The sequence below is a fragment of the Agelaius tricolor genome, unplaced genomic scaffold (genome assembly GCF_023055355.1).
Source record: "Agelaius tricolor isolate 1412-34295 unplaced genomic scaffold, bAgeTri1.0.p SCAF_12, whole genome shotgun sequence".
NCBI lineage: Eukaryota > Metazoa > Chordata > Aves > Passeriformes > Icteridae > Agelaius > Agelaius tricolor.
The window spans coordinates 13615198-13627774 of NW_027269272.1; the positions used below are offsets into that span (position 1 = coordinate 13615198).

The following is a 12577-nucleotide window of genomic DNA, read 5'->3' on the forward strand; positions in this document are numbered from 1 at the left end:
TCTAAATGTGTTTTTCTGAGTGGATGGGACTCAAGTGCTTACTTTCTGTATGCATATATTTTTATTTTAGATTTTTTGCTTCAATACAACAAATTTTTTGTAGAGAAACAGCCATTCTATTTCTGCTTCATTCCATTGTTCTGGTCATTGCAAGACATGGGTTGTTATTGCTGTTTTCCTCTCAAGAAAGAAGAGAATGGACAGCTAAAGATATCATCTAATATTTGTGTTATATCAAGGAGGTTATGCTATAAAATATATTCCCATAAGTACAACCAAGAATACCACAGAAAATATAGCCAGCCAAGGAAAGGACTGTAAGCAAGGCTGCCTGACAAATAGGGCACAGGGCTGACCAGGAGTCATCAGGTTCAAGCCTGTGCCGGGACATGAATCACATCACATAAGCCCAGAAAATAAATCTGTCTCGCTCTGTGTTTACTCCCACACTCCTTTCCTCCATTTCTTGTCCAAATGTATTCACAGCCACTTTAAGGCCATTTGTTCTCATGTCAAAATTATTGCGTGAATTCAAGAGCTTTTTCTTCTCCCTGGTGTTTACCTCTTTGTATACTTAGAGATAGCAATTTTTACCTCTCCAACCTCTGTTTTGCTGGGCACAGCTTCTTTTCAGACAGGCCATCCTTTCCTCTGATCATCATACTAGTCAGCATACCTTTGCAGCTGTTAAAAAACCCAGAACATTTGCACCTTAACCATAGGGATTTGGAATTTAAGGCGATGTCTAACAAGCACCTTGGTCACTGACATAAATACTCTCCTTGCTTCATTAAAAATATTTTACTCAATATATCTCCAAATTGTGTTCTCCTTTTCTGTGCACTGGTAGTTCATAGTAATTCTGTGATTGACTGTTACAACTAGGTGGTTTTTCTTTCTGTCACTTCCCACTGATGAGCCTACAGTTCATAGCTGGTTCTTTTCATTAGCCCTTAAGTGCATGACCTGGGAGCGCACGACCTTAAATTCCATCCCATTTCTACTACCCCAGTCTTCAAGGTCATTTAATTCTTCCTGTATAATATTCCAATCCTCCTCTGTATTCATGACATCTCCCAGTTTTGTATCATCAGCAAATTAATTAGTACACTCCTACTTTTTCTGCCTAGGCCATTAAGGAAAATATTAAATAAAATTAATCCCCAGACCAATCCTAAAGGAACTCTACAAGCAACTTTCCTCCAGGGAGAGAGAGAAATCCTTTCAACATAACTCACTCTTGTCTCTTGTTCAGTCACTTTTTTACTTATCTTACAGTCCTGATACTTGCTCTTATCTTTTTCAATTTAACTAATAATTCCCCATGTAGTAATGTATCAAATGCTTTACTGAAGAGCAGAAAGGTTGAATATTGCATTTGCTTTATCTCAACAATCAAGTTGTCATCAAAATAAAAGGCATGAGATAACAAATTTATCTGAATGACTTCTAAAAAAATAAATTCAATGTTTTACTTAATCTCATTTTCCCATTTTGATCTTTTTTTTTGTTATTGAAATCTTAATTTAGATTTTGGGTCACACCTAGATTACATTTAATTTCTATTCAGTCCTCAGTGCACAGCGATTCTCTTGGTTATTTTCTCCTCATATGACTGAGAAAGCTTTTGCCATCTGTTTAATTTGATTTGCAAGGTCTGATTCTGCTAAGAAGCACCTTTCTTTGCTAAACTGTACTTACCCTGCCTTCATTTCTTGTCAGGCTTCTATTATTTCTCATACACTGTCTGAAGTTGTAATTTATCTGCTAAGGCATATGGTCGGTCTCATGTGTTAGTCCTCCTGGTTTGAGGCACATTCCTCTTTTCTTGTCCAGATTCCAGAAATGAATGTCCTAGAACACTGCCATATCAAATATTAGGAGCCTGCTTTATCCAATTACTTGTCTGTGGCTCACATTAGGATTTTGGCTGTGACCACTATATTACCGTAAGCTGTTACAGTTCCTAGGTTGAACACTCCTCATCTGTATTCTGCGAACAAAGCAGAGCTTTCTCTGAAGGCTGTCAGTTGATGTCACTTGTCCTTGCAAAGAGAAACACATCTACCTGGACAGGCAAAAGCTCAGAACAATCCCAGATGGCAGGAAACATCTAGCAGGCATGTCAGGGAAAGATTACTTCTCATAAAGCCTTCCTAGTGGCATTTGATTTGACATAAACCCTGTAGAGCTCACTCAGTGAGCCACATTGCAAAGATGCTTCCTTCAGCACATCCTGGAATGTACCAGAATTGGGCTTAACTGCTTTATACAAGTATGAATAAGCTCTAGGTGCCTTTTCTTGGGTGGAAAAGGCAGCGAGGGATCAATAAGAGGGGCAAGCCAAGTATTTCAGGGCAGTGTGGAAATGTGTTTGCATGGGGATTGCCAACCAGAAATAGGAGTACTAGAATCAACCACTAGTAGCTCTGGTCATTAAAATCCATGAGGATTTTGACCTTTGGAATTGTCTGTTCTTTGTTTCTGTTTCTCCCCATTGTGGTATTATCCCTACTCTCTTAACTAACTCATACAAGTCTGAATTCAGCATGTGCACCTACCACTCTCCAGAATTTTCCTTACACAGCTGCTATCCTGATTGGTTATGTAAAGTTTCTGTGACTCCTCAAAGGTTGTTCTCTTCCAGCAGTTTCTCTAACTCAGTGATGATTTCAGGCTGTTTCTGTTGTTAGAACTGTCAGCATAAGGAATATTATGAATATTCTATGATTCAGAGTTAATACAGCCAAATATGAGACAATGAAATTTTTTTGAAGAAATCTCCTGAAGGGTTCTTTTGTTTCTCTTAGCATATTATGATTTTCAAAAAATTTATTCTTGGCTTTCAGTGGTATACATGTTGAAGAAGAGACCCTGCCTATTTACTCCATTTATGCTACAGAAAAGCCAGTGCACTACAGGTCAAAAGGAAGGATCTCATAATAAAAATGCAGAATCAGTCTGGTTATGCAGGTTAGACCAAATTTTCCATAGTTGCTCCTTGGCTCTAGCATTGGTCATTGGCTAGAAAGAAGCAGAGAGAGTGGCATGCATAAAGCCATTTTTCCTCCTGCATTCTAGAAGAGCAGGACTTATAAAGTTACTCAGCTTAGTGTTGCCTCCAGGTCATCTTGTTTAAGAACCACTCATGGACCAAAACTACATTACTTTCCCTTATTGTTTTTTTCAGTCCATCTATACTTTCAACCTCCATAGTTTTCTATAGAAATGAAGTCCACAACTGGCAGCATTTTCTCCATTTTAAACCTTAAAAGCTCATTTGCTCTGGGAGCCTTGCATCTCATACTGTGAGAAATAGTGAATGATGATTCCCTGCTCACATTCTGACATAATTCATGTTTTTTCATAGTTTTCTGTCTTTTCTGACATGGCTTTTGCAAGATGAAGACTCCTAATGTACTTGAGCTTATATGAAAGCAGTTACATTCTTCCCATCTCCCTTGTAATCCTTTCCCAGCTCTCTTATATCTTTTTAGAGGTTCAAAGATCACTACTGAACAGTGTTCTGTTTTATGCAGGAGTATACCCCTTTTTATTTTTTTTTTAAATAATGCTTAACAATCAATTTTGACTATTGCTGATGTTTTCAGAGAACCATACATATCGATTTCAAAACCTCTTACCTGAATATTTTTCAAGCCCTTTTACATATGCCTAAGACTATTTTTCTCCATAAGTTAGAATATATCAGTTTCCCAAACATAGACATGCAATTTCACATCCAGGCACTGGCTATGTGTGTGGCTTCTGCCATCATATGGACATGTCCCACTTCAGATGACTCTAGGTGCTTATTTGCTAGAAAATATGCTGAATCACATGCTGAATGTCCTATACTATGTTGTTCCCCATTTGGCTAGAAAATACTATTCCAAACCTTCACAGTCAACTGTAGATATGTCAACCTTAAATAATTTTGTATCATCTGTAAACAATGGGGGCTTCTGAATCATCCCCCTCCCTCAAGAAATGTTATTTATGAATATAAGAAGTGCACAAATCCCCTGTGCTTTATGAGCAACCACTCATTGCTGTGAAAACAATTATTTTATTTTTACCTGTTGTGTCCTGGTTTTTTTATTTGGTTATTAATCCAAGCTGGTTTCTCTTATTTCTTAAAAAGTTAGATCTTTTGGGTTAGGGATCCTTTATAAGGCCTTTAAAAAAGACAGATGTAGTACTTTGATCACACAATCTTATCTCACATTGTTCATTGAGCTCCTACAAAATTATATCTGTTCTCACAGAACCTGAATTTGTACTTAATTATCTTACCTGGTATCAGAGTTAAAATTCAGCAACTTCCCTGCTGAATTCTGTCTGGAGACACATAATCTGATACTTATAATTAGATCCTGTTTATTTTCTCTGATTTGTTGCAGAATCTCTTCCATTGACTCTTCAATCCAGAATAGTGTCTTATATTCATGTCCTGTGAGAGTAAACCTGGAGGAGCCTCCTGATAGCCTTGTGCTGAAGGCTCCTTCTAAAGTTGAATTTTTATTTCCTGCTGTGACCTGACATTACTTAAGTGCTCCATTTATACTTTCAACACTGAGCTCCAGGAACTCCTTTCAGGACTTTCAGCAGACTCTGCTGCACCCATTGTATTGATTTTGAAGATGAACAGATAAAAAACCACATTTAATGCATCTACCCAAAAACACAGTCAGGTCACAACCCATCAGACAGAGATTTCTTCTTTGCAAACCACTCCCAGCACACACATATTATCAGTACTAAATTTGTTTTAAGAACATGATAACAAGGGAACATATTTTAATGGATTGAGAAGCCTACTTAGTCTTAATATGAAACATAATCTTGAGTATATCACCAACCTTACTGTCTTTGCTCTAACTCTGTAAAAGATCTTTTTTCTTACATGTGTAGCACTATGATTTTGCTAGATAATCAGTGCCAGTGATCCACTGCCTGTATCACAAATTAAAAAAACCCAAAAGACTACTGTACATATGCTCTTCAGAAGGATGCAAAATGCCTATTAATTATATATCAACCATGCGTATGCAACCACAGACATGGAGTTAGAAAGCAGTTTTATGATAGACATACCACTTACTGAACTGAATGGATATTTAAATCCCAGTTGTCTGAAGAAGGGGGAATTGAATGTCTAGTCTCTGTCTGTAATATCTTATTGAAATGAACAATACCATGCACCTTCAGAAGGAAAAAGAAAATTGCTTGGACAGGTGATACAAATTCCAGACATGTCAGTGATTGCTTTGCTTTGCCATTCCTGAAGTGTCAAGTTTTCAAATCAGTATTATTCACCTCTAATTAATATCAATACCCTGGATCCAAATCTTTCTGTAATTGCTTTTCCATGTGTATTTTCCATATGTTCTCACCCTAAGACAGTATGTAGGCTTGAGAGGCCTAAACCATTTATAGATCAGCAAAGACCTTAAGCTGTGCTTTTCAAGTTTTATTAACAACAAGTTCCAGTTCCATACTGATTTTCCTGCTGTGCATACAAAAATGCCACGAGCATTTTTGGTGGATATTAACAAATGTCAACAGTAAAAAACCAATCCTACATTTTTCCAGATAATTAGACCATCTGAAATAATTTTGAAAAGGTGGTTTAATTTGTGATCTGTGAGTAATTCACTTTCATGGACACATATTCTTTCTTAGAACTGGCTAAGGTAATTTACACATTACAAGGCTTCTAGACATAGTTGGCCACTTATCCAGTACTAATAAATTGAAAATGTGTGTGCATGATTTAACAGAAAAAGGAAGATGTGAATATAATGCAGGTAATTGCTGAACTACAGTTCTACTTCTGACAGCTAAAGAATACATGAATAGACCTGTCTGGAGAACACAGGTTGATTCGCATCATCTTTCAAAATGTTGATTTTTCTTCTAAATATTTGAAAACAATTATATGACTATTTTTGAGAAAATTCTTAGCATCAAAATGCTGGATTTCAGGCAAAGTGATCCTAGAGGTTAAAATGTGAGTTTGCATGTGGGGAGGGATTGCAGGACCACATTCTTCTTCCTTAAGCATCCAAATTGGACATAAGAGGAAAATCAAGCTTCCTGTTAAAACAAACAAAAAAAAAACAACAAATCCCAAACCAAAAACCAAAAAAACCCCAAAACATTTATCTTTCAACAAAATACTGATTTATTTTATAAATAATTTCTGCTATAGCTCATTTCTGCCAGACTTTTCATGTCACCTGCTACTGGCAATATTGGTGTATCCCTTCCAGTGTCTGATTATCAAATTAACCTTCCATATTCGGGTTCTGGTTACTAGGAATGGACCTCTGCAGATCCATAAAGATCTTTAGTTTTGAAGAGCTCTCTACTTCCAAGGATAACCCTTTATCTAGGTCTTTTTCCTGCCTCTGCCAGCACCAGGCATTTTGCAAGGTTTGTTACAAAGTCTATGGGGAATACAAGAAGCCTGAGAACTCTTAAAACAGGTAGAATTTTGTAAGGCAAAAAATGTGGTTGAATACAGGAGTGCTGTGTGCCCTGGCATATTGGTGGTGCAGCAAAATTTCCTAATTTTTTCATAAACACTTTTTCTTTGTTCTTGAAACCCTTCTGTTTGGCTTTTTTGTTTCTGGTTTTGTATTTTTGTTTGATTGGTTTTGGGGTTCTTTTCAACTTTTTGATGTTGGATTTCTCCCATCCCAATGAGATTTTAAACAGACATGTATGAAAAATAAAAACCTAGACTTAAAACTCTCAAGCAGGAAAACAGAAAGAAATTGAGCTGTGAAGGGCAAATGTGACATTTAAAGTAGCAGAATCTGTAGCAGTGAAATCCACTTGCAATTGTGCCACAGCGCAGAAATTAAGTTGTAATTACTGAAAGGCTCAGCAAATACAAGCATTGCAACTCTTATTAAAACAAGCAATGTTAGCCACAGTAAAGAGAAATAGGTAAAAAAAAAATAGCCACAGTGCATAGACATTCTTATCTCTACAGGGTTTTTTTAGATAAGATACGTCTTTTAGTATGAGCTCAGGATTCAGTGTCTTCTCAAATTATGGACATCAGGAGAAACATCCATAAGGCTGGGTCATGCTACAAAGGCATGAAACAGCTGTAAAGAGAGTTAACTCAGTAGATTATATATCCCCATTGAAAGGAAAATACTTATCAGAAGGAACACTTTTTATGGTTTTGTTTGCTGGCTAAACCCACTCTTGCTAAGACTTGTAAAACTAAAATTTTGTTTTAGTAGTTCATTTTCATTTTTGAGGCACTAGTATCTACACTCTCTACAATTACTTGTAACTGAGCTGACAAAGTATTTCAAATACAGCTCAGCCTCTCCTGCCTTCCTTCTTAATTCAGATATTCTGGAAATGGTGTCACTCTTACCACTCCTCCTATTATTTCTGCTCCACATCTCTGGTGGCTTCAGATCTTCCTGCCACCCATCCAACATGATCTTTTAATATCCCTCAACGACTCACACCAGCCACTGGCATCAGAATCAGCCCTCAGCAGCCCAGCACTACCTTGCAAAGGGAATGTCATTATTGCCATTGATCGCCAGTGGAGCAGGGGATCTGTGTCAGCTGAAAAAGCGCTCAACTCTTCAGTATTGCCTCAGTTCACGGCGGTTCCTTTTCTGTCTCCTGATATTTTATTACAGCAGAATCATTTTAATTGGCACATGCTGGTGGAAACAAAACTGCATCTGTTGAGGGCCAGATTCTAGCACTCCTGCTCAGGTGGTACAAGTCCCTTGTTCTGGAGTGTGTCCATTGAAATCAAGAAACCTGCCCAATTGTTAGAGGTTCAGAGGAACACATTGTTCTCATAGGTATTCACTTTTATTCCATAATATGCTTTAAAAATACGCACTGTACAAACCATTAAAAAAAACTCCTATTAAAGTAAGTTTTGCCATAATAGAGCAGGGAAGCAGCAGGAGGGGAACAAAGGGCTACCCAGCACGACACTTATGCTAGCAAACACCAATTCACACCTGTTAACTACTGTGAATAAAATCTTTGGAATCAGTTCCTCAAAAAAGTCAAAGAAAGAAAGAAAGAAAAACTGTTCACCATGAAAGAAAACGGGAACCTCAGGTGTGCTGCTGAAAGCTTACAGAGTCAGATCAGCATTTATAATCAGTGACTTCTGAGACTACCTGAAGGAATGGAAGGCGAGGACTTGGCAGGTACACAAAGTATACACAAGCACAGAAGAATCCATCCTCGTAATTTTGAAGTGAAATGGAGGATAACCCCACGAGGTCCCAGGAAAGACACAATGTTCTGAACTAAAAGTTCAGCCAGAGCTTTGGTCCTGGGAGATAATTATAAGGCTGCCTGACCTAACTGACCCAACTTAATGAAACGAGTATGTCTGAACTGAGGAGAAAAGAAAAATATGCAGTGAGCATCAAAATGGGGTTCCTGATCTGTCACTGCTATTCAGATTCTCACGAAAAGAGATGTGTTATTGTCAAAGGCTTTTCCATTAATAGATGTCAGCCTTGGCAGCTACACACACAACCAAGCAGAGTACAGGAATTCTGATCTCATTCCTATCTCCTCAAATATGGTGATGGCTACCTGAAAACTGTTGCTAAAGACTGAAGTGATTGAATTCAGGAAATTTGCTTAAGATTGGGCATTTAATCATTAGTGTAACTTGTCAATCTAAAATCCAGTTACACATCCTTACCTTTGTGAGGACTTGGGCAATATTGTATCAACATGAACAAGCATAAAAAATCTGTCTTCTCATTATTAATATTAATATCTCATTCTATGTAATAGAATGCTATTGGAGAGAGACCCAAGATTACTGAAGAACCTATAGGCATACATCTTACATATTTTAAATCAGCTTTACATTCGTCCTGGTTCCAAAGTAAGCTTAAACTAGAAAAATCCAGCTGTGGAAGTCTGGCTTGGTGAATTTTCTATTGGTATGGCTGTCTTACACTGCATACCACTGAGAATGGATGATAGAGCTTCTGTATCCACAACCCAGCAACTCTTGGCTCACCATGCAACCAAACAGCCTCTTCATAGGTGACACAGCATAAATCCTGAGGCTGTATTCCATTTTCCTTTATTTACACACACATGTAGTCTTAAGGGATGCTTCAGCAGGAAAGAGCAAGGTACAGTACTTAATGTGCAAGTTCAGTTCAGCAGAACTCCGACTAAAGCATGTCAGCCTCAAGGGCTTTTCTCTCAAACAGTGAGCCTAAGTTCTCCACAGAAGGAAACTTGCTGAACTACATTTTTCTGAACTTTAAAGAAAAAAAGTCCTGATTCTAAACTGAATGAGGGAGTAAATGAATGAGCAACTTCACTGAAAGCAGGAGTGGCCCTGGTCTATTCTAGGAGAGCTACAGAGAATCCAGGTAACGAAGCCATGACAAGAAAATGTTCCCACTTTTTTTTTTAAACTCTTTTGTTGTAAGAACATTATCCATCTCAGTAGCTTTATTCTCAGCAGCAAACCTTAGACTGGTCTTTGAGGACTCTTAAATAACCTCCAGTATGGATGTAAAAAGGAAGCAAACCAGAACAATCAAACCTAAGGTTTACTTTTTACCATATTTCTAAGATACCTTTTTGATTCCCAGGCTCCTGCCTTCAGCCGTTCCCAAGTCAGTTCCATTCCCATCTTTTTCTCCCTGGATGATTCCCTCACAGCAGGCAGAGAGGCACCAATTCCAGGCAACCCCTGCTGTTCATCACTTGTTCCACTGTAGTCTTTTTTTGAGGCTCCTTTACAGGGATCAGTCTCCCCAGCGACTTCGGCCTCAATTTCCACGCTTCTGTGTCATTTAGTGGTTGGCTACAGTGAAATCTTATTTGGTTGGAAGCTGACCTGCTGCCTATTCTGAATAATTTTATATTTAGTCCTGGGATCTGACTGGGATTTGTGTTTTAAGAGTCACTCCTTTCTTTCCTGGGGTTTAATGAACCTTCTCAAATAGTCTTATTTGGTATAACATCACAAAGTGCCTTTGTTTCGCCAAAAAATACCCAAAATGATTAGTATTTAGCTCTTAAATATCTCCTGTTTTCCTTATTCTTTGCAACTATGACCACCCGGAAAATTATGATGCTCCCATTCTGGCGTAGCAGAACCCTGATGGACAGGCTCATGCAATCTTACAGACTTTGGTCCAGACTTACCTTCAAATTTGAAATAAGAAAAAATTCTGTAGAAAACTCCTGGTCTTTTTAGAACTTCTCTGTCACTACACATATCTGTAAATGACTTGGAGATCTGCAAATGAGTAAGGAAATGAAGTTCAGAGGAGAGTTTCCAGGCTCAAGGCTGTTTTTTACTGGATATTCTAGACTAGAAGATTAGTCATGGATTCACTCTAAGTCTTTAAGACTAAATAACTTTTATTCTCTGCCTCATCCAGCTCCTCATCCCCCCTGGCTACATCCACATGCTTTTCACTTGTTCAAACTTTTGCTGGGGGAGAAATAAGGTCTGAAGGTTTGTGGAAGAAAATCTGGGATGATGTAAGACAGCAGAGGAGCAGAAGTCTCAATCTGAATGAGGCCAAAAGGATGATTAGTTGCTCATTTGTGACTTGACCAAACAGCAGAGGAGTACATCCAGTACTGATGGTAGGAATTGGATGGAGTTTTCCCAGGTTCTACTTGGATTTAATGCACATATTTTTTTCCCTAAGACAAGGGCCCATCAACAGCTTATCATGTTCTTGGTGTTACTGCGAGACAGAACTGCACTGTCTTTGACCTTGAGGTAATCAGGATTTTGTCTTTAAGGTAAGATCTATCAACATCACCTTCTTTCATTTGCCAGGCCCACATTCCTCCTAATATCCATGGAGAACATTTCTGTCTTACCCAACTCCCTTTAGGTGAGTGTGCTTAAACTTCTAAGGGCAGAATCATACAATGTTTCTAGGCAGGCTGCTTTTTCTTTGGTCTTCACAACACTTCTTTTGTGGGTATTAAATTTTTTTTTTCAGGAAATATTAAAAAAAAACCCAGTTACTAAATTGTATAAAATAAATCAATTGCAAAAATTAAGATAAAGCAATTTAAGAAAGTATAAAAAAAATTATCTTCAAGAACATTTTCAAAAGTATTTTTTTCCTGACTGTCTGAGAAAAACACCAGTATTTCCTTTTTTTATTGGAAGATTCAAAAGGCAAATATAACCATAGTAAACTTTGATAATATAAACAACAAAGCTGAATATCCTGCTTCGTTGTCTCTATTAATGGTATCTTGTGATATTAATTTAAAAAAGAAAGAAAATTAACATCACATATTTATTAGCATATTACTCAAATGATTTATCATCTCAGAGGTTCCTGTAAGTACTGCTGAAAATGTTACCATTCATTGCACTGGACATAACAACATAAAATGACATAAAGTGCTTCTCTTGTTTACTTATACTTCTCACCAAGTTATGTTATCTCTTCATTCTGCCACCAGATATATCTTCTTTCTTTTGCCCTCAGGAGTCTTCTACACAATTGCAATATGCTTATCTGAGGGAGAAAAAGGGAAAAAATATTATTCAATTCAAATTTTGAAAATGTCTTATGCTTACAATTCTTTCCTTTCACATAAAAAAATATTGTTTTGGCAATTTTTTTGGTAAATCTCTCAAAAAGAAGACCTTCCAGGCTCAAGGACTAAAGACAAGACACCCTCACAGTGCAGAGATTCAGCTGAAAATTTTAATCAGGACTGGAAGTGGAGTTGGCAGATTGATTTAAATTAGGCAGGCCTGGCTCTATATTGGGAAGTCTATGCTTGCATATCCATTTTTTTTTACTCCAGTTCTTCTTTTGGATTCTCAGATAAAAGAGAATAAAGTGGGCATTCTCCACTTGATGCAATTTCACTATACAGTGATTCCCATCAATGTATAATTAAAAGTGGATTTCCTTTTCCCTGAGATGGGGGAGGGTCTGCATAAACCTGGTTGATGTGAAGTGAACAAAGAGAACTTTCATGAGTTCTCCTGCAAACAGTCTATCAGTTACAATTCCTAGTGTTCACACTGCTGCACTGTTCAAAAGGAGCTCTAAAAAAAAAGTCAAGCAGGGGGTCCAAGAAAAATTCAACCCGCATGCCAACTAAGGGAAAGAAAGAGAAGGCAGGAAAAAAAACCTAGCTTTTGTTGTAAAAAGAACTAATGAAGCTGCTCTTAGAACTGTCCACGGTGACACAACAAGCCTGTGCACCCACACACATTGTGAGAGTGCCAGTCACCCTCGGTAATGAGAAAAGGAAACACTGTGGGCAAAGGAAATATATGAATACATTGCTTTTATGGTTTAACTGTAGGAAATCACAACGCTGGCCCACAATATCTTGTGCCAACTGCCAAAAGTGGTAAAGTAATACATAAGGTTGTCTACTTAAATTTTTCTTACAGACAAGATGGACTGGTGGGGGGTAAAATCCCATTATCATTATAAATTGCTAATTAAATAATTATCAATTAGATGGGCAGACAGAACTCATTCCAATGAATTCCTTAGAGGGCTTTCAGTAAAGAAAAACAGTAATTTTG

The 12577-nt window shown here is 37.6% G+C and overlaps 1 long non-coding RNA gene across 1 annotated transcript in view; it reads right to left on the reverse strand.

Annotated features, from left to right (window-relative positions):
- The window catches only part of LOC139594949 (uncharacterized), a 130118-nt gene that overhangs the window by 65513 nt on the left and 52028 nt on the right, over positions 1 to 12577 (reverse strand). The window contains exons 12-13 of the long non-coding RNA XR_011680797.1: positions 11456 to 11543; positions 10195 to 10288 (exon numbers count right to left, since the gene is read on the reverse strand). This is a non-coding gene — a long non-coding RNA (uncharacterized lncRNA). The remainder of the gene's footprint in view (positions 1 to 10194; positions 10289 to 11455; positions 11544 to 12577) is intronic.